The sequence below is a fragment of the Fundulus heteroclitus genome, chromosome 24, assembly GCF_011125445.2.
Source record: "Fundulus heteroclitus isolate FHET01 chromosome 24, MU-UCD_Fhet_4.1, whole genome shotgun sequence".
Taxonomy (NCBI): domain Eukaryota; kingdom Metazoa; phylum Chordata; class Actinopteri; order Cyprinodontiformes; family Fundulidae; genus Fundulus; species Fundulus heteroclitus.
The window spans coordinates 15,587,335-15,609,045 of record NC_046384.1 but is presented as its reverse complement, the minus strand read 5'-3'; the positions used below and the strand labels follow the sequence as shown (position 1 = coordinate 15,609,045).

The window sequence follows — 21,711 nt, the reverse complement described above, 5'->3', positions numbered from 1 at the left end:
GAATGAACCGTTGCTTTTCAGATCTTTTAGTCTATTCTATGCGGTCAGGCAGGCTCTGTTAAATTGATTTATTGATCTACCGCAAAAGCAGTAGTAAGGTCTGGGACACAACACGATAATGGAATTCAGATTGAACATGCCTTTCCAAAAATGCTTTTTGCCATTAATAAATGACACGAAGATGTTAAAAATGTAATTGTGATGAAAGAAAACAAATAATAACAATTTGATGACACTGTATGCAATAACTGCAGTTCAAAGATGATGGAAATGGTGTGAAAACCTCCTTCAATGTGCTCTTAATAGAAATAGTTGCTTTTTAAAGCAACTATTAACATGTTTTTCTTCTGCCAGGTACTGCAACATGGTGAAGTGTTGGAGGTATCCCCTTGCAGGTGCGTTTTCAATCATCTATCTTATTACAGTATTTATTCCAGCAAGCAATACTCAAAGATGTAATTAAACTGGTGGGGGGAAGAAAAAAAAAAGAATGAAAATTCCAGATTTTGTGCAGCTGCGTTCTTATTACCATAATTATTGATCTGTTGGTGCAATGTTTACTTAAATTATCGCAAAACATTTTGTTCTGCATCGCCATCTATTTAAAAATCCACAGATCCAGTGACTGATTATTGACAAGGTTTTAAGCAAAATACATTTTCTAAGAAAATGGGAAATAAAAAGTATATATATGCAATGTTAGTCAGAAAGACGAAAATAGTAACAACACTAAAAAGAAAAGTATTCTAGCCTTTTCTGAGGGGATAAACTGAATTGTTTTGGGTTGAAATGGCTTTTGTATAAGCCTTTTCTACGTCCAATGGTTACAGGTCAGGATTGTCCTTTTGCTTTGTTGAAGGATTTTGTGATCTTTTAACTTAGCATGTAGTGAGGCAGGCTCTAGATCCCTGCAATGAAAAAAGGATAACTCTGGGTTTGAAATCAATTGCCTACTCCGTGTTTCATCTCGCAGTGGAATTGGTTTTGCCATGGTAATTTGGTTCCGTTTCCATGCTTCATGTTTGCTTTGCTGCAACAAAGTCTTTGGCATTTGGTAATGCTGTAAATTCTGTTCAGTTTAAACCACCACTTAGATATTACTCGGACAGTGATAGTAAAACATGCCGCAGGGCTATTTTTTTTATGCAGATATATTCTGTTATGACATGATGTATCAGGCTTCTGTGTCTTAGTATTTATTAAATTTCCCAACAAAAAAGGTCAGAAAACTCTGCATTACAGTCGTATTTTTTAAAAATGTGCATAAAAAAGGTTCTTCCATGATTTGCATTAATCTGATGCGATCATTCCATGCCAACTGTATATATCATTTTCAAAATAAACGGAAGTTACTGCTGTAACTACGGTTCTATGAATCCCGGATGACTGCCAGAGGCGGTGCTCCAATCACTGGATGATCGTTCTTGCGAATGCGCAGGTCGAATACTAATGACAACAAAGTCACCTGTGATCTGCCGGGGACCCACGTGACTCTATATAGTCACGTGGGTCCCTTCGTTCAATCCCTCAATCTTCTCGCGTGAAGCAGAGATTCCGAGGGACCAAGCACTCTGGCGGTCATCCGGGATTCATAGAACCGTGGTTACAGCAGTAACTTTCGTTCTATTTCATCCCTACTGACCGCCAGAGGCGGTGCTTCAAGCACTGGATGACTTATGTCAACAAGGTCACGAGGAATCGGCAACATTCAAGGGACAACCTCTACACCACCCACCTAATGTGATATAGAGGTATGCTGCTCCAGGATTCCTTAAAGGGTATGGGGCGCAGCCACATTCACCCTGTAAAACCGAGTAAAGGTACCAATAATAATAATAATAATTTAACTTTATTGATCTCACAATGGAGAAATTCACTTCTGCATCTTAACCCATCCCCTTGGGGAGCAGTGGGCTGCCACTGTGCGGCGCCTGGGGAGCAATTGGGGGTTAAGGGTCTTGCTCAGGGACCCAGCAAGGCAGCTTGTGGGAGTTGAACTCAGAACCTCTGGGTCCGAAGCTCTGGCACTAGGCCCCCACTCCCCCCCTAAAATACTAGGTGATTTTAAGGAGGCAGCACGGCATATAACACCCCAGTCATGGCAGCAAACGATGTTGACATGCCCCTCGTAGAGTGGCACTTCACTCCTGCCGCCAGTGGCCGGTCCTGCAAGGCATAAGCCATGGAGATCAGATCCACAACCCAGTGTGCATGTTGCTGCTTAGAAAGTGCCTGACCTTTCCGTGAGCCGGCGTAGCAAACAAAAAGGCTATTTGTCTTTCGGAAGGATGCTGTGGCATTGACATATGCCCCAAGGGCTCGAACAGGGCACAGTGGTTCAGAGGGGCATCCAGTGTCCAACCGAGCAAGATGGAGCGGCTGGGTACTGCCTGCCGGCATGACGCAACTGTTGGTGCAAGCGTTATCCGACAGCACCTCCCCGTAGATGTTCCACACCAAGACAGGAGGGACACAAATCTTGCCCGTAGTTGGGCTGAAGCGGAGCCAGACAGGTCGAGCAGCACAAATTATCCAGCATCATACTGCTGAAGGCGTGATTAGCCCGCCACCAACAAAAAGTCACCATGAGCAGGAAACGCCTCCATTGTAGGAAAACTCCCGTAAAGATTTCGAGCTCAGTGTGAGCAGGAACGCCACCAGCGAGTCCGATTATTAACCAAAGATGAACTCAACACGAGCAGAGAACACCACTGGTGAGTCAAAAAAACAAACTACAGAAGAACTCAACGCGAGCAGAAACGCTACTGGTGAGTCAAAAGAGCCACAAAATTACCGTGGTAAATCAACGCGAGCAGTAAACTACGGCTGAGAAAAGAACAAAACTTACCAGTCGTTGCCGCAGCGACCGCAGATCTGGTAAGGTGAAAGCAGCTTGTGCAGCCCCTGGAGGGCGAAACTTACCCGCAGCTCCGACCAAACCCGGTCACGGGGCTACTAGCAACAAGCAGCTAGGATTGCACGTGGTACACACAGAAGCAGTCAGCTTCACACGACCACACCTTGAACGGCGGGTGTCACGTGACTAAATAGAGTCACATGGGTCCCCGGCAGGTCACAGGTGACTTTGTTGTCATTGGTACTCGACCTGCACATGCGCAACAACGATCATTCAGTGCCTGTAGCACCACCTCTGGCAGTCAGTAGGGATGAAATAGGACAAACACTCTGTGGACTTACACATACATTCCACAAAATGGGGATAAAGCTCAAGTAGTATGAATACTTTTGAAAGATACAGCAGTGACATGTAAAATTCATTACAGTAACAAAGCTTCATGTATGGGAAGTCACAGCCCTATGAATGGAAAATAAGACCAGTATGACACACTTCAGCTATATCAGCCATGCCTGATTGCTAACATTTTTAGGTGGTGTGGGATAATTGTGAGAATGCCAACCCCAACAGACAGCAATCTATAGAAAAATATATTTTTTAAATGAAACTTTCAAATAATGCATTAATTTTGCTCCGCTGGTGGAAGCAAATTCATTTGTTGCTCTGACAGTCTGCTGCTTGGGGAAAAAAAAAAAAAAATCTACTCATATACGACTTCATTTGCCTGGATGTGTGTGCGAGCCTGCATGTGATATAGTATGTGAGGGGAATAAGAAAAATAAATAAAAAGAGGGAAAAGCCATTTCCTTGAAAAGTGCCGGATCTTTAAAGGAAACTTTAACGAGTAACTGTTGATGCAACAAGATTGTCATCATGGTGAACAAACAAATGGGAGTCTTAAGAAAATGGCTTTTAACATCAAAACAATTCACGGTATGCTCAAAGTAGTGCATTGAGTCTCTAGGCTTATTTGTTTCCCAGGCAGAGCACAACTATCGCCGCCAACAACCATTTTCTACGCATGTTCATCCGGTTTAGAGCTGCTCATGCATGATGCTCATTTATCATGAATGAACAATGCTGGCCCACCCACTGAACACAGCGGCCTGTAGCCTCACATGCCAAAAGACTCATTTGCGAAGAACACAATTTGCTTTTTTTTTCCCCTTTCTTATTCCTGCAGTTAGCGTTCAAGCTTAGTTCCGCACACTCAAAAACAAAATCATTGAGTAGAGTTTCCACTTTCATTAAAATTCCAAATAAAAGTGGACTCAAATTAAAATCTACAAGAAAAAAGAAACTGTATGTACTCGCCCATAGAGGGGTCTCAACAGCTGCTCTTATGACTGCAGTACATCACGTCGCAGGACAATTCCCAGCTCAAACACTATGTTGAAACACATCATATGAATGAGTGCGTCCCCGGGGATTCCTTTCAGAAGAATTGTTCCACGGAAACCCTCCCACTGGCAGACCGTAATGGTGTAAAATCATCTGTAACGAGAGACAATGAAGGTATTAAGGACCAACCTGGGGGGAGTTCTGGGGTTGAAATGGGCAGCTTGGAAAATATCGTGTGGGGAAGGCTTGTTAACGTCTTTCCTGTAGTACAAGCAGTGTGAGGCAAAAGGAACAGGCTGGAATGTGCCATGCATGAACTCATCAAATTTTGCAAATGAGGGCATCTATCAATCACATATTGGCTTGTTGGAAAACAAAAGTCATTTTTTGAGACAATTGACGATGAATGGAGACATACAAAAAAAAATATTTTCCTAATATTGTTGTTATAATAAAGAGTCCACATTTTTGTGGAAACAAATAGGGTTGAGGTTCATCAATCAGAATGCGTTATTAAAGTATCCACAATCAAAAAGCAAAACCTGCTAACTTATGCCAAACTAGTTTAGTTTGACTTTACAAAAAAATTAAGTAAAATCAAATTGAAGTTTGTGACCAAAGCGAGATTTTGATGACAGTGCACATAGAAGGAATGGATATTTGTAGGAAACATCTATTACTGTTTGGAATTGGTTAGTAAATGAGGAGGAGTGATGGTGCATCACTTATCTTTGGAAGTCACAATGACAATAACCAATCATGTTTCAAATACCACCCATTGTCTGCCAACGAGTGTTGAAACCACTGCATAAAGACATTCACAGTGCTTTGTTTCCTGCTTTGTTGCTGCTCCATATTACATTTTCTAACTTTTATATTGTAAGTTGTGATTTGTGTTTGTACAGAATGCAAGTTTAAACAAGACGTGCATGTCTATGATTCGTAGGTTTACATTTATTTACACTTATATTGACAGCATGTAAGGCAAAGGACACTAAGCATCATGGAAGCGGATTTATCAATAACGATGTTTGAACACAATGAATATTTTTTGATTTAAAAAAAAAAATAAAAAATCAGCATTGCTGTCCTATTTAATGTACCCTGCTTTAGTCAGAGAATGCACCACTGACATGTTAATTGCCTCATTCTTTCACATTTTACATAACTACTTAAATGGCCAATTAGAACATCTTTGTGCTACATGGATGTGTAATGTATCTCTAGTATTTTCTGAAACGGTTCACAAAAGATATTCAACTTTTTGACATTTAAAATCTTTGGAGATGTACATGTAAATGTACCATAATATAGGCAGGATTACATCGAAATGTATGTATAAACCCTTATTTAAAATGTGATAAATTTGTGGCAATGCAGGGATATGGCACTTGCTCTGTGAAACCATTTCAGGGGCAGGTCTGCCTTTGTGTTTAGTTTCAGAATAAGCACATGAAAAAGTTAGGTATGCACAAAAAACACAATTCTACTATTAAACATGGCTGCCATCATACTGCTGTCTGAAAAGTTCAAGACTGCAAAGGGACCTGCGTGTGAAGATAACAGAAGGAGACGTCACACAGCAGCGCACTGTTTGAAGAAGTAATGGTGAACTCAGAGTCACTAGCCACTTGTTTCTAGAAGTGTTCAATAAAGTTTTGTTTAAAAAAAAAAAATCTTGGAAAAATACAGATACAGGCCGCCGTTTTTCTTATTAGACACCTGTTGAGCATTGGATTTGGGTCACACTCCCTGCAGTCTGAACGTAGCCTTAGTGTTCCCTAAAACTGAGAGTCACTCAACTATTTTAAGCAAGAGAAATTGCTATATTTCACATTGCTTTAGATACAAGAGTGGGACAGTCAGATGTTTTAATTATGTGCTGATAAGTTGGAAGGAAAAAAAGAGCCCTGGACTTACAGATAACTGGGAGACACGACAAAAACGCAGAGAGAACCTGGAATCTTAAATACACAGAACACAATCAAGTGAGGAATGGGGGGGAACTAACAGGCTAACAAGCTCCTGAGCAGGTAGATAAGTGACATGAGAAACAGGTGGGTGTAATCAAGATAATCCAGAGAAGCTGGTGAGGAACCGTTGCAGGAAAACTGAGAGAATGTAACTAATTAACACAGAGAAGAACGCAGATGGAATAAAACAGAGGAATTAGCTGGAATGAAATCTAAAAACTAATATTATAATATGAATCTGAACCAATACACAAAAGCAAAGAGCAAGAAGAAAGAAAAAAAAATCAACAAAAAAGTATAAACCTATATGGAACACTATCAGTGAAAATGATCAACAACCGAAACTAATACAAATAAATACAAAAAAAAAACAGCAAAAAAAAAAAAGTAATGGATCATGACAAGACTTTATTTAGGAGGAGTTGTTCAGCTGTGTCTATGATTGTATTTATTTCTAAACTAAACTGAAAGCATTCCCATTGCCTCGAGATAAAGAGCAAAGTTGTGTACTGCGTGCTTATGCAATGTCATGCTATCCTTGCGTTTGGCCAAGCCGTAGCTGGTAGGCAGAGCCCAGACTTGTCAATCATTCATGAGCATTCTGCTTTTCCATTATACAATATGCACTGCCGTACGTCGTAAAACTGGGAAAAATGAATCATGAATGTACTCATAAGCAGGGCCTCTTATTTCTTACGACAGAGGCCTGGTTTAAGTAAATTTTTTTATGTTTTATATAGAAGGGATGTTGAAAACTGGTGCTGCTTTAAGATGATTGTTTCACAGGTATAGCCCCAGTTTATGGCCTGGGGTTATTTTGTGTGTTGCAATGATAGGTGTCTCCTGTAATATTGCATTTTTTTTCTTTATTTGTTTGTAAGAGCTGCTTGTTTTCATCTAAAAAAAAAAAAAGCACTTTAAATATCTAGATCCAAAGAATAACATATTGGCTTTGATATGAATTTTGTAGTGATATTTCCTAGATTAGTTCTCATTCATCTCGTATTAACTGCTTCATTAAATTCATAGCTGTTGGCTGCTGTGCTCGTGGTTGGATCCGTATTAAACTCCTGATGTCAAACTGTGAATGGCTCACCTTTGAACAGCAATGCATGGGGTGTCTAAAACCCTTTTATGTCAGTTATTGCATGATACTTAGACATGAAATGTTTAGCTGCAGTAACAGTAATGTCAGTGACCATGTGCATCGGCGGTCAAAATAAGCACTTTTAAAAACGTTGAACCTTTCTGAAGCAACTTTCATGTGACTTTAGATGCAACATTGGAGCATAGAGGATACATAATAACTGGGAATTAGATATTGAATTGTTATGGTGAGAGAAATGTGTGTTAAATACAAATTGTTTGTGTTTTAAGTTCATCAAAGTTCAATAAAGAAGATATATGTACATCCAAAAATCCACTGGTTTGGGTGTTGGATCAAAAATATTCAACTAAGAAATCAGAAAAATGGACCCACACCCCAACTGGATGTCTCATATTGATATTTTATTAAGTGTGATGTTTTTGGGCAAAGCAGCCCCTTTTCAGATGAAGAGCATATATATATATATATATATATATATATATATATATATATATATATATATATATATATATATATATATATATATATATATATAAAGACCTGCTTACAGTAACACTCCAGTAATTTAGGCATACAGTGATTCTCGGAAGCAACACTGTCAAACCCCAGTCCTCGAGGGCCATTGTCCTGCAACTTCTAGATGTTCAACTTACCTGAATCAAATGGCTGAATTAGCTTCTAAGCAGTCAAGGGCTGCCCCCATAAAAGATCTATTTGGTAAAGACTCCTCAGCCAAAGCGGAAGTGTGTCAGCAGTCTCCATGAGAAGTGTTGTCCAAATAGTCCAGTCAGTAAAGAAGGGGGTAGGAAAAGGAGCCTGCATGCTTTCTATCATATGTAATTTAGCACAGGAAGCTTCTCAGTCCCTTCCCGGTGCTAAAGGGCTATATGGAATCCAACAATCATTTGCATGACATGATGGAAAAGCACAGCCCACCTGACAGAAATTAACCACATTTTTTTGAAGAGAAGAGAGGGTGCACTTTGTAGTTATTCTTCAGAAGGCTGTAGGCCCGGATTTGACCAGCATCACCCATGTGCGTTTCTGTCACGTATCGGCGTAGCAGTACGAAGCCCCTTACCCCCCTACAATAGAGTTCTTACTGTTGACCTCATGAAATTTTAAGGAAAAGGAGCTAGGACCTATAATTAGAACATTTGGGATGCAGCCAAGTTCTCTAGAGTCCTGCCAATGACCTGATTATGTGACTCAGGTGTGTTGGACCAGGTACACATATAAAAGTTGCAGGACACCAGCCCTCGAGGACTGTGGTTTTAAAAGAGAAAACCCCCATTTAAAAGAGAAATGTAAAAATAAAAATAAAGGAAGATGGTATAACCTGGTTTTATTTGTTTATTTTTTTCCATGAGATGAGCAAAGCAGATCGCACTGAAGACATGCAGGAGCAATCCTGCCAATCAAGTCCATGAGATGTAAACAAAGCTGGATCTATCATTATGTCAGTTCTCCCATCTTCAACAACCAATGAAACAGATGCAGAAGTGGTTAAAAAGATGCAGAAACAATATATTTATTTATTCATTATTATTTCGATTGAGAAATCTTGTTGGAATAGTGAATTATAGTCATTAAATTAACAAACGTTTTTCCATGCAGTATAAAGTCAGTGAAGAGAATTAAGTGTGTATATAGTTCTGAATAGGAGGTCAAGGGCAACATTCTTCACTATTATTTCATCACCGTATGGTTCAAGTATAAAGCAAGAAATGTCCAACTAAAATCTTTAAATTGGTTTACTAGTATCCGTCTGTTGGCTGTCATCACATGGCCAAATAAAACACTTTTCTAATTAATGACTGATCCAGAACCAAGAGCTTAATAAACTGAGGTGTCCCGGAGGGAAAATCGAGCGCAAGGCTCTTGTTTTAGGATTTCTGAGTTATTTCCTCCAGGTACATGAGGGATAGGTTTACATTCTGCTGAGTTTGCTGAACTGATAAAGTTAGTGATAATTTGGTCTTGCAACTTTGTATCCTTTCAAAACAATGTTGCTCAAATGAATGGATGTTCTGTTTTTGACTATACATTTCAAAACAGGTCTGACATTAAACTTACTTGGGAGGTTTGGCTAAACTAGGCTTTGTTGCCTAACTCAGAGTCACTCACATTGCCTTTAGAGGAGAAAAAATGTTGGCTAAAACCTTCAAATGGAAAACATTTACCCATCTGTCTGCTCAATATTCTTATCTAGCACTTATTTTGTCATGCATTAACCCCAAAGATTACTTTCTGGATTTAAAGTATGGCCAGATAAGTATCCATAACAGCGATGACCCCTAACAAGTTCTTGCCAAAGAAAAACAACACAAGTATGTCTGCTAATACTGTCTCCTTCTCTTTGGTAGAACATCTTAAACATTCAAATTAGCATCCACTCCCATGGTCCAAAATGTGCATGGAAATTAATTAGGAAGTCTAACTGATCTTAGGGGTAAGGGTGTTTGTGTAAAACAAGGTATAACCAACTTTGTATCTATAGACCATGAGGCTCTAGTGACCATTTCATGCATTACCCAGTTATAGAAAGTAAATTATACAAACAGAGCGCATAGCAATACATGCAGCTCCCAAGACACTATACAATCAGATTTGCGAGAATGAGACAAGAATTTAACAAAAGTTTTTTTTGAAAAAGAAAGAGTCTATAAATTTAATCTATGAGCAGCTTTTTTATTATGGTACTACCATTCCTTTGATATATTGCGTTTTCACTGTAATAGTCAACATTTTACACTATTTGAAAAAAACTACACACAAAATAAAACAATTGGCTACCAGCATTTTATGTGCTGTTATTGTCTTTACTCTACTAAATGAACAGAAGTAGACAATATGCCATATTATTTACAATAATATTCAGAGCTGTTATAAACCATTTAATTTATTTTTCTTGGGAATTTATTTTTCTTGGGAAGTATGGCAAATGTGGAAACAGATGCTACTGTCTTTTTTTTTTTTTTTTACATCTTAGATAATTGTATAAGTTCACAATTCTTTCTGTTCAATTTTTGAGATGATGCAGGAAATCAAACATCCATTCTACATAACGGAGGTATGAAGCAGACATAAAAGAACAAACTTCAGCTGTTTACACATCACTTTATAGTGCATTGCAAAAACTATTAAAAAACGTTGAACTTTTAGAACCTTTTATTGCATTGTAAAGGCAAACTTGAATGTGTTTTGTAGGGATTGTATTAGTCAATAATTATTTACAACAAAAGATGCTTCTCCTTCGGTCATATGCCATGACCGGTGCCAGGAGATATGTCATCAGATGGTCACAAACAATCATTGCGTGTTTCGACCCTTAACGATAACTCTGTCCTGATGGTGGGTCGGCAGTGGTGCCCAGCCACTACCCACTCCCTCCAGTTCCAGAGCCAACATGAGGCTCTCCCTGCTGCCTCGCCCAATCTCCGCACTGCTCGTTCTCTCTCACTTCATTTAAACTCCACTGCTGTCAGCACCTTCCAAGATGACCGAGCTGGGAAACCTCTACACCCATTCTCCACCGGGTACATCTGTATTTGCCAACCCATATCCCTGCAGTCCGGCACCAACGCTTTGTAACATTCTGACTTCCTCATAAATGCCTTCTCACATCCCTCTCCCCTTGGCAACTCAATCAGAATGATCTTTCTTGCCTCTGTAGAGAACAATACTGCATCAGGTCTTAAAGTGGTCTGAACGATATCTGGGAAATGAAGCCTTCCCTTTAGATCAACCCTAAGCTCCCGTCATCGGGCTGTCTGCAGAAGGCTTATCGTGTTTTTTTTTTTTTTGTGTTGCTGGTAGCTTTGCTCTCTCCTTAATGGATGTTATTTGTGGAGGCTTGATGTTGTAAGGGTGTTTCTTTCTTCGTTCCTGCTCCGAGATGTCAGGGAGGACTGCAAGTACGTTGTCATGCCACCACATATACCTACACTGAGACAGGGCAGTCTTACATCCGGTCAAGATTTTGCCTACAGAGCTTACATGGTGGATTGTCTCTCATGTCCCATCTATGGAGATTCACAGGCGTGGGAAGGGTCTCATAGACAGCCCTCAGCTGGAGGGAGTTCCAGAAAAGATCAAGTCTCCATAATTCAGCCCATGCAAACCTCGTCTTGGGAAGTTCTCATCTTGTACATGCCCCATGAGATCCTAGCTCTATAACTTTTGCCTTTATCTGCACTTCCACTGGGTTCCTCATTTCCTCACATGGTTCTTCTTCCATTAAGTTGGCTTTCCAACACCTTTGGGGTGGGTCATTCCCAGTCCCTGCCTTCCTGTGCATGGAACATCAGAGATATCCTTAAGTTTGGGGTTTCCTTCTGCCTTAACTATAAAGTCTGAGGCCTCCCACCTTTGTGTTAATCTTGTTTTTTATTTATGTGCCCCTGCTGATCTTGGCATCTCTTGAATCCCTAAAGATCATAACAACCCTGCATTTTGCTACTCAGAACTCTTCCTTCAGGGATGAGATGAGTAGTTGTAACGCCCCTTTTCTGATGTACAGTCCAAAAGATGTGAAACTTGGAGGAATCCCCAACCACCTCCTGATTTTAGGAGTCATTCTCCACACGATCTACTACAGTGAGTGGGAGTTCATACACCATCATCATCCACAACAATCTGGGAAGTTAGCCAAGTTGGTATAGCTTTGAATTTTCCTGGGAGTTCAGATTTTTCAATTTTCTTCGACCAATTTTCTTCGACCAGAAATTGTTTGATTGCCTGTCCGTGCTGAGGACATTCTTGTGGCCTCCCAATGACTCATCATACCACACACAAGGTACATCATGGGATTATTTTATCATGTTGTAAAGACAAACTTGAATGTGTTTTGTTGGGATTTTATCAATCAATACTTAGAACCACCATATCCTGCAACCCCTAAATAGTTTTCCTCCAGGATTTTACTGTACTCAGTCAATATTTGACTTCTGAGGGCTACTGATTGCACTGGATTTTATTTAGGGGTATCAGATTTAAAATTTAAAAAACTAACTGGAGATCAAATGATATAGAACATCTTATTTTGTGTTGTTTTTCTAACACTTTTGCTAAATGGATTTAACAATATCACTGTGTTAGAGTACATAAGTGGGTAGACAAGATACATAATGGAAGAATGAATGGTTGTGTAAATGTTCAGAGAGAAAATAACTCACCTTACTGGGTTAATGATGTAAATGTTTGAGAACTGAAAATGTTTTGACATTTGAATGCTTCTAAACCTGAGTTTACTGATTTTTTGTTTGTTTGTTTTTTTCAAACCTGCTAATCAAATTTTCTTACCAAGAAACCTTCTTAAGGATTAATGCTTTTTTAAAACTACATCTAAAATCGACATGAGCAAAAGAACATATGACACAATTCATCTGCTGAGTGAATTTGTCACTGCTGACCCATTGCTCCTCTCAATCACTTTATCCCTACTGCTTGGATTTCTATTCAAATTTTGATCATCAGTCTTCCAAACTGCCTGTTTTTTTTTAAACGGTATTAGGAGAACAGTTTTATAATGGCAAAAGTCACCCCTCAACCAAGTTGTTTCCACTGCACCATGCAGCTCACTTCATTGAGACATAACACAGTCCACTGATATTTCACTTCAGGAAGATATGAAAGAAGGTTATAAAGTTCAGAGAAGCCGTAAAAGATCTTCTTTTATTTTTCTATTACTGCATGAAAATGAGTCCATCAGTTTGACTTATTAGATCTACAGCATGGAAATAAAACCGAGAAGATGAAATTGAGGTTTTGCTTTGGCTCATCCCATTTATGGCAGGAACATATTGCTCCCTTCCCCAGGTTAACTAAAACAATGACTGAACAGATTACGGTTGAATTACTCTGGTGCTATGCATTTGAAAGACAAATTTAACACAAACTGTTCTTCTTATGCACCCGCCAAGCATAAAATGTGTCAGCGCACCGTGAATGATTGTTATGTCAAATAATATGAGCTCGCTTTATTCAAAAGCTGGACATATCAGAATCTATTTCTCCCCTTGGAAGAATAAGGATTTATTGTTCTGGCATATCTAACGGTTAAATTACAACCAACATAAATATACTAAAAAAAACAAGAGTATTAGAAACAAATGGAAAAAGATCTGCATCATAGAGTTATACACATTTCAAACTGTGTGCCATGGCTAAATTGAATACCATAACCTGTCTTTACCTAATATTCAGTCCTGATTTGATGGCTTTATATGAATGGGCTGTTTCTTTCTGACATTATGATTATAAAATATATTACTTCTGTCATTCATAGGCTTTTCTTATTGGGACAGCTGAGAATCTATTCAGGTGGAAGAAACCTGCTTGTGGAACCTTTTCATAGTGTCCTTTAAGGAATTTAACTGGCATTACCTATACAATGTGACACACTGGGAAAAATCTACTACCGCTATTCTACCCTACCCCCACTTAAAACAACATTGACAAATCTTAAATGTCTCTTCCTAGAAGTTAAAGCTCATTCCCCCTCATAACTGACATTGTTTTGTGACTGAGTATCGTTTCCCCAGACTCCATGTACTGATTGAATAGCTATGCTTCAAACAGACAACAAAATAAATGAAGATAGTGAAGATCAGTAGTGGTTGTTGGAGGAACCAAACTACACAGAAAGGTAGACATGATGAATAACAACAAAAAATATAATTTAATTTTTTTTGTCACAACTGAGACTTAAGTGTTCAAATCAGAAAAAAAACAAAAAAAAACGTTTTTAAGGCAGGATATTTATCCCGATTGTAGCCCCGATCTTCCCCTAACCGACAGGCCCTGACCATTGGGTGGTCTTGTAATATAATCTTAAGAGATAATCCTGCCGCCTGTGGTGCGTTAAGACTGATCTAGTCTGCTCAGTAGAGCATCGGGACCGCTCCAAATCAGGGATACTAAACATGTTGGATTATCTAGGCCCAATTATCTAGCGTGTGGGGTGTTCCCTGAGGACAAACGAGCATGCAGCCTGTTCAATTTGATGTGTAGCCAATCAGAGACTAAGGTGAGAGTTCCCCTAAAAGAAAAAAAAAAAAAACACAGCTCACCTCCATATCATAGTTCAACAAACGTACAGCCCACTGTTCACTCTGTCTCCTCTCCTTCAAGCAACGCCTTTTGTATTTTCTCTGTTACAATTACTCCACAAACTATCGCCATTGTTCCTCTTTATCGTCCATGCTTGTTTAATCTGAACTCACGTTTGCTCTTGAGAGGTTTTGCAAGATTTCCCATCTGACATCTCAATGAGCCTGTGTGGAATCTGTTCGTGTGTGGTCTGTTGTGCTTGCCGTTTGACCGGAAAAAGACACCCTGTACGAGCAAACCTCTTATATCTAAGATTTTTTGATCGTCACGTGTGGTGTCTGTCAGGCTTTGAAAATCGGCTGACTATTTTAAAATCTTGCTCTGTGAACCAGCCTCAAGAGGCAAAACCTGAAGGCAACAGAAAACACAAAATGGGGGGAAAATTTGTTCAAACATTGCACAACAACACATGAACAAAAGTTCAAACACCCAAAACAGTGTTCTATTTACACAAAAACTGAAGTCAGAAATGGGAGTACGAGACAGATGCCAACCGACCTCAATGGTCATGGCTGGAGTGCATAAAGTATCCGGCGCATGTAAACCTCAATAAAGCATTAAGGTTTGAACATGACTTGAGGTCTGAGTTCGGTTCTGGAGCTTGGGGTGAATTAAATAAAGGTTGGAGACCAAATAAAGGTTATGCAGGAGTGTATTAAAGTTGAAAAAAATTGATTGAGATAAAAAATAAATTATGTGCATAAATGAACAAATGACGAATAAGGGCTTGACAATGAATAACAACTATAAACCAGAAAAAATAAATATATATTCTCTTTAAGTTAGCTTTTTTTTTCGTGAAAAGCTAAATTCAGTCATATATTTTGTTTACATGAACCTTTTCTACTGAAAAGAACAGAGTTCAGTTTTTCCCAATCCAATTCTTTTTTGTGGAGAGATATACATGGGACAGTTGAAGACAACGCTATAGCTGATCTGGCCTTGGCTTTGGGCATTAAATTCAACTCCCACTTTTGTCACAAGCATTGTACTGTGTGTTTATTCTGTTCTCTGCTACTAATTAGTGATCACCATGATTACATATTAACTCCTAAATATCAGACAATCCTCTTCAGGGGCTTGCTTATGGAAAATATGGGGGCCAAAACTTGCATACATCACTTTCAATGCAAAGACTGATCTATATATACACTGTATATATATAAGAAAAAAAAAATGCGGTCCCCAGGACAACTCTGATCTATCAGTACGCTCATTTTGGAGACAGAGAATTGGGAACCCAGATGATAGAGTGGTGATTGCAACCAGACAACATGATGATTCCTGTCAGACATTCAATTTTACTCCATATATGACTTAAATCATAGATTTAAGCATTCAAATCTATGATCTTTCAATCATCGGATCTTTCAAATACATAAAAACATGCCCATAAACCAACTTAAACCGTAAATAAAAGTCTACACATTTCATGAGGGTTTTTTTACCATCATATTCCTCTCCCCAATGATCTCCAGTGTGACATGTACCACAGATTAACAAATAAATCGTGACAAGGTATGACCCAATTACTTTAATTAATGTAAACAGTCTGATACATTTGTGTGCAATATTGCCCGATGGATGTGGTACTGCTGGACAACCTTGTAAAAGGGAGAATTAGAAGTGAACACAGTTGCAGGGACTAATGTTTCCTGTCCTATGATGATGACCGGCTAACATGCCGCTTTAGACTCCTTAGAGCATTGCATTCTGCTATAGCCTACAGTGGACAGTGAGACCTGAGGCTGTGGTAATGGAGTGATACCCAAAACTATGGTGGAGATGTGGCCTGAGACTCAAGAGATGATGAGGTCAGACACTTTAATAGCAGAAGCGTCCGTGGCTGTCACTCAAACCCAGGAGGCAGAAAATCGATAAAATACAAGGAGAAAACTGAGATAATTAAAAATATAACGACTATGAACACAAGTAACTGCTTAAATTATAAAACTAAAATACAAAAGCACATGAAAGATGAAAATACTATAAACCCTAAAACCAATGTCTTTATTCCTATGAAGGATAAGCGGGTAAATTCTGTCCTTTGTTATCATTGGATGAAACACACCTGTCTGGTATTCTCCCATGCTACCAGATCAACTTGCCAACAGGCGGTGATCAGTTGACAGCTCAGTTCCCCTCTAAACCTGAGTGCCTGAGGCATTTAGTTGCATATCTGTAATGACCTAATTACAAAATCAGTTGACCCTTTAACACTGGATGTCCTAGTACCATGTTTTTACCTTTGTGCATCGCCTAATCATACTTAACCTGCTTCTTCTAAAGAATATACTCAAAATACATTGAATCAGTTAGAATGTTCTCCCTCATGGTTCTTGGATCTGTACATAATTAGTTTGCCTTTTGTAGCCTTTCAGCTGTGTTTTTGGAGTATATTCAGCAGGTCGTTTCACATGTACAGTGCCTTATGAAAATATTCACAACCCTTGAAGTTTTACACATATTGTCACATTACGACCACAAACATAGATATGTTTTATTGGAATGGAATGTGAAAGACCAACACATAGTGGTATATAATTGAGAAGTAGAAAGTAAATTATACATTATTTAAAACATGAAGAGTGCAGTGTGACAAAATGTGGAAACATACAGGGTATGGATACTTTTGCAGGCCACTGTATATTTCAGGTTCATATTAATACCGAAGAAATGTGTGCTGGTGTTGTTTACACTGATTGCAATACTTTTTAGTCACAAGCAGAATAGTGACCAGTTTATTCTATTTTGTTCTATTCTGACATAATTTGATTTACATATTTTTTTTCTTTTTACTTTTCTTTCCGATTCTGTCACGTCATAACCTAACATTCCAATGAATTGTTAGGAGTTTAGATAGACAAAAACAAAGTAGGGCATTATTATGTGTGTGTGTGTATATGGGGTGTGGGGGATTAATATCTGATAAACATCAGAAAGCCCTTGGCATGTATTTGTTTTCAGCTCTCATCCATTTGATAACCTTAAACAACACCCAATGCAACAAACAGCCTTTAGAATTGACCTAAATAACATCATGAACACTAAGGAAAACACCAGACAGGTTAGGAGTAAGGTGTTAGATGTGATTAAAGAAGGGTTACGGTATAAAACAATATCCCACACTTTGAACATCTCACAAAATGCTGTTCATTACATTATCCAAAACAGGTATAGTACAGTAAATTAAGCTACAAAACTACCAAGACATGACAGTCCACTTTAACATGACACACCAAAAGTTCAGATAAGCATGCACCTGTCCCAATTTTACTTGGAGAAATAGAGACCCACAGTTCTGGTGGAAAAATCTCTGAATGGTAGAACTATTAGTTATGCATTCCTCAGATATGGTCTTTATGGGAGACTGGTAAGAAGAAAACCATTGATAAAAAAGGCCATATGAAGTCTTGTTTGCAATTTAAGGATTGCAGTTTTCATTGTACAAGCCACGAGGAAGACACAGCAAACAAGGAAACATTTTGGGCATTATGCAAAACATGAGGAAGAAAACTAATACTACACATCCCACTGAACACACTATTACCACAGTAAAACATGGTGGTGGCAGTGTCGCGCTGCAGCAATGCCTTTCTTCAGCAGGGAAAGGGAATGCTGGTCAGAGTTGATTGGGAAATGGGTGGAGGCCAAATACATGGCAAACCTGGAAGAAAACCAATTAGAGGCTACAAAATACTTGAGACTGGGGTGGATGTTCAGTTTCAACACAACATTGGCCATTGAAATGCAACCAGAAATGTGATGGAGTGGTTTGCATAAAAATGCCAGTTGCAATGGCCCAGACCAAGTTCATGTCTAAATCCATCTTAGAAAGGGAAGCAAGACTTGAAAATTGCTAATCACAGCCGTTCTGCATCCAAAATGACTGAGCTTGAAGTATTTTGCAAAGATGAACAAGCAAACGTGTTGTAGACTTAAAAAGGAGGTAGTCAGATAACCCAAATGACTTGCAGGTGTAATTGCAATGAAAGGTGGTACAGTAGAACAGTAGGACTAAATACAAATGCATAACCCACTTTTCAGACCTTTATTAAAACATTGTAGGAAAAACATATCTGGATTTCATCCTACCTCATTATAATGATGTTTAAACATAAATTCAAGATGGAAGACTCACCCAGCCTCTCCAACATTCCCCAATGGTCACGTCATGCACCTGTTCTCCAGCCAATCTGCATCAAGTCCTCATTTTACTTCAGCCAATCATCCTGCAAGACTTTGTTCATAAAGCTCTCCGTCCATGGTTTGCCCTGCTCTTCAGCTGAGCTTTGACCCACCTCCACCCCATCTCCTCCTTTGCACTCTCAGGCTCATCCTGGCTTCCTTCTCTCCTCTGGCCTCCACCACCAGTGTCCAGATCCTGGGGGGAAAGACTTCTCTAATCCTAATCCTAAAATGAACATCCAAACTCATAGCCCTTTGCAGCTTTTCACGTCTTCTGCAGGAGTCCGAGCACCCAATAATTTTTATTGATTGATGTCAATAAATCTCTCTAATTGCCTCTTTTGTCTGTGTGAGTCTTTCCAGGTTGAAATTATGTGTGACAACTTGTGTTGGTTAATCAAAATCAAAAACAAAATGCTTTGAAGTAATGTTGAAAGTCATCGAAGATGAAGACGTACTAAGAATCTATCTAAAAAAAACACTATTTTCAGTCATTTATAATTTCATTTATTAGGTAATGTAATAAGGAATACAAAAAATATTTTTTCCATTATAGCATTTCGTATGTTATACTAAAATCCAATTTCTTATTTTTCCAAGAACCTTCAAGCCGATGTAGAAATCCTGCAAAGTGTGAGAGTTCAAATAACACTTTTGCAAGGTTGTGGGCCAATTTAGTTTTCACTTTTCAGGCTAAATAAATACAACCCCAATGATTCTTACATTGTTCCCAAATGTGTATTTTATGCCCAGAGACTGTCCAATATTAAAAGTGAACTTGTCAAAAGAATACATTTCCCAATTTTCTTTAAACATACACAACTGTCTCTAATTTCTCTTTCATGCTTGATTGACCCCAATAAAGCATTTCCTCATGATCTTGACTTTTCCATTGACCTATAATTAATCTAGCTTGCAGTCAGCATTTTTCCCCCCACTACACAATTCTTCTCATGAATGATAAAGGCTCATTTATTATCGCAGGTACTTAATCGTAGGCCTCATTGGAAACAGCTGGTTGATAAATGGCTTGCATCAAATTAAACAGCAAGTGAACACAGAGGGTATCGTGGATGATTGCTTATCTCCTGGGATATCTAGAATAATGAACATGTAATTTACACAGCAATTATTCAAAACGAACACACCTGCTTTCTGAGGTGAGATCAGTAAATTTGAAAGTGGCATTTCGTTGTACGACTTCAAACAACAAGGTCTAGGGTTGGAATAGCTTCAAGGTCTCAAAAAGTGAAACTTTCACAATAAAGAGAATTCAAAAAAAATAAACAGAAACCACAAAATCTGCCTGCACCCACGTGTTGTCTGTACCTGCTTATCGTTGTAGGGTTGGGGGAGTGCCTGGTGTCCATCTCCAGCGGTCATTGGTTGAGTGGTGGGGGACACCTTGGACAGGTTGCCTGTGAATAACAGAAAAATAACCATGAGCACAGAAAGACCATGTAAGATGTAGATAGACCCTAGGCCAGGATGCAGCCCCAGAACCCTCTTGCATCACTGTAACACCCCTAGATCCATGTTCAATTGATAAATAATCAACTTATTCTAAACAATGCATTTATTGGCACTTTATTGGGTACACCTGTCCCTTTACTTATCAACAGTTACTCAGCTAATCTCTTGGCAGCAACTCAATGCATTTAGAAAGCTTGACGTAGTGAAGAGGACCTGCTGAAATTCAAACAGAGCATCAGAATGGTAAGAAAAGGGATGTATGCATCTTTGAATGTAGCACAGTGAGGGGTGGGCTGGGGTTGCGAATCGGCCCTGGAATCTGGTTTGAAGAGGCCTTTTATTTGATCGCTCAACAGGTGCAAGTAAAACCATAATTTTAACACAAACACTTTATTTGCAGTATAAAACACTTTTCTCAAAAGTTGAAGCAACATATGTTAAAGGTTTACTAGACAACAAGCTTATCATACAAATCAAAGCAAATCTTAAGGAGCAAAAACCAAAGCTAAACGCAAAAACACAAGCTAGAGCTGAAATTAATCCTTTGTCAGTCAACGTCATAAAGCCTTGGTTTGTACTACTATCTTTGGATCTCAAGAGATTAATATTCTATACAAAGACCTATTGCCAAACGAGCCCAGCAAATTGACTCAGTCTCAAGTTATACCATGCCTCCTTCAGCTGTGAGGGCACATATGCGTCCATGCAGCAATATAGCTGTGTTTTATGGGGTATAAAAAACAACAATACTGAGACCACCGGCCTTTCGGGAAACCTTCCAAACTTCCCAATGGCCACCCAGCCTCTGAGCAGGATTGCTGGTCTCCAACAGGCCGGTCCGTGTACTTCAGAAACTGTTTTTTTGTTCAGCTGTTTCTGAAATTTACAGACAATGGTCCAAAATAGAGAAAATATTCAGAGAGGCGCTTGTTTGAACAAAAATGCCTCGCTGATTTTAGAGCACAATGGGGAGATCGGTTCAAGATGATAGAAAGGCAACAGTAGCTGAAGCTTTCTTTTTCACATCCCAGATTTACAGAATATTGTCTTTGAATGCACAACACCTAAATCTTAAAACAGATGGGCGGAAGCAGAAGTGCGGGTGCCATTCTGTCAGCTAAGAACATGAAAACGAGGGTATTCCCAATTGACTCACCAAATTTGGATAAAAGTCGACTGAATAAATGTTGCCATGTCTGGTGAGGAAGATGAATCAGAGTTTGGCTTCAACTGCATGAAAGACAGGATGTTTTCTACTTTCTATCAAAAGTTCGAGATGGAGACGCTGGTGTGAGTGGGGGGCAATTTTAAGCACACTGCTTGGTACCAATTCAGCATCATTTAAACAGCCCCGCCAACTTGAATGTTGTTGCTAACCTTGTCCATCCCTTTATGACCACAGCGTATTCATCTTCGAATAGCTATTTCCAGAAGGATAATAAAACATGTGACAAAGCTCAAATCATTCCAAACTAGGTTTGTAAACATAATAAGGATTCTGTATATTCCAATGACCTCAGCACTCACCAGATTTTGAACTTGTAGAGCACCTATGGGATACGGTGGTATAGGAGAGACGTATTATGAATGTACAGCTACTAAATCTGCTGTAACTGTGTAGTACCATCATATGGAAATGGAATAGAACCTCTGAATAT

At 39.0% G+C, this 21,711-nt stretch overlaps 1 long non-coding RNA gene across 1 annotated transcript in view; it reads right to left on the bottom strand.

Moving 5' to 3' along the window:
• Positions 1-4,140: 4,140 nt before the first annotated feature.
• The window catches only part of LOC118557761, a 44,633-nt gene continuing 27,062 nt past the window's right edge, over positions 4,141-21,711 (bottom strand). Inside the window, exons 2-3 of the long non-coding RNA XR_004927981.1 lie at positions 19,910-19,998; positions 4,141-4,351 (exon numbers count right to left, since the gene is read on the bottom strand). This is a non-coding gene — a long non-coding RNA (uncharacterized LOC118557761). The remainder of the gene's footprint in view (positions 4,352-19,909; positions 19,999-21,711) is intronic.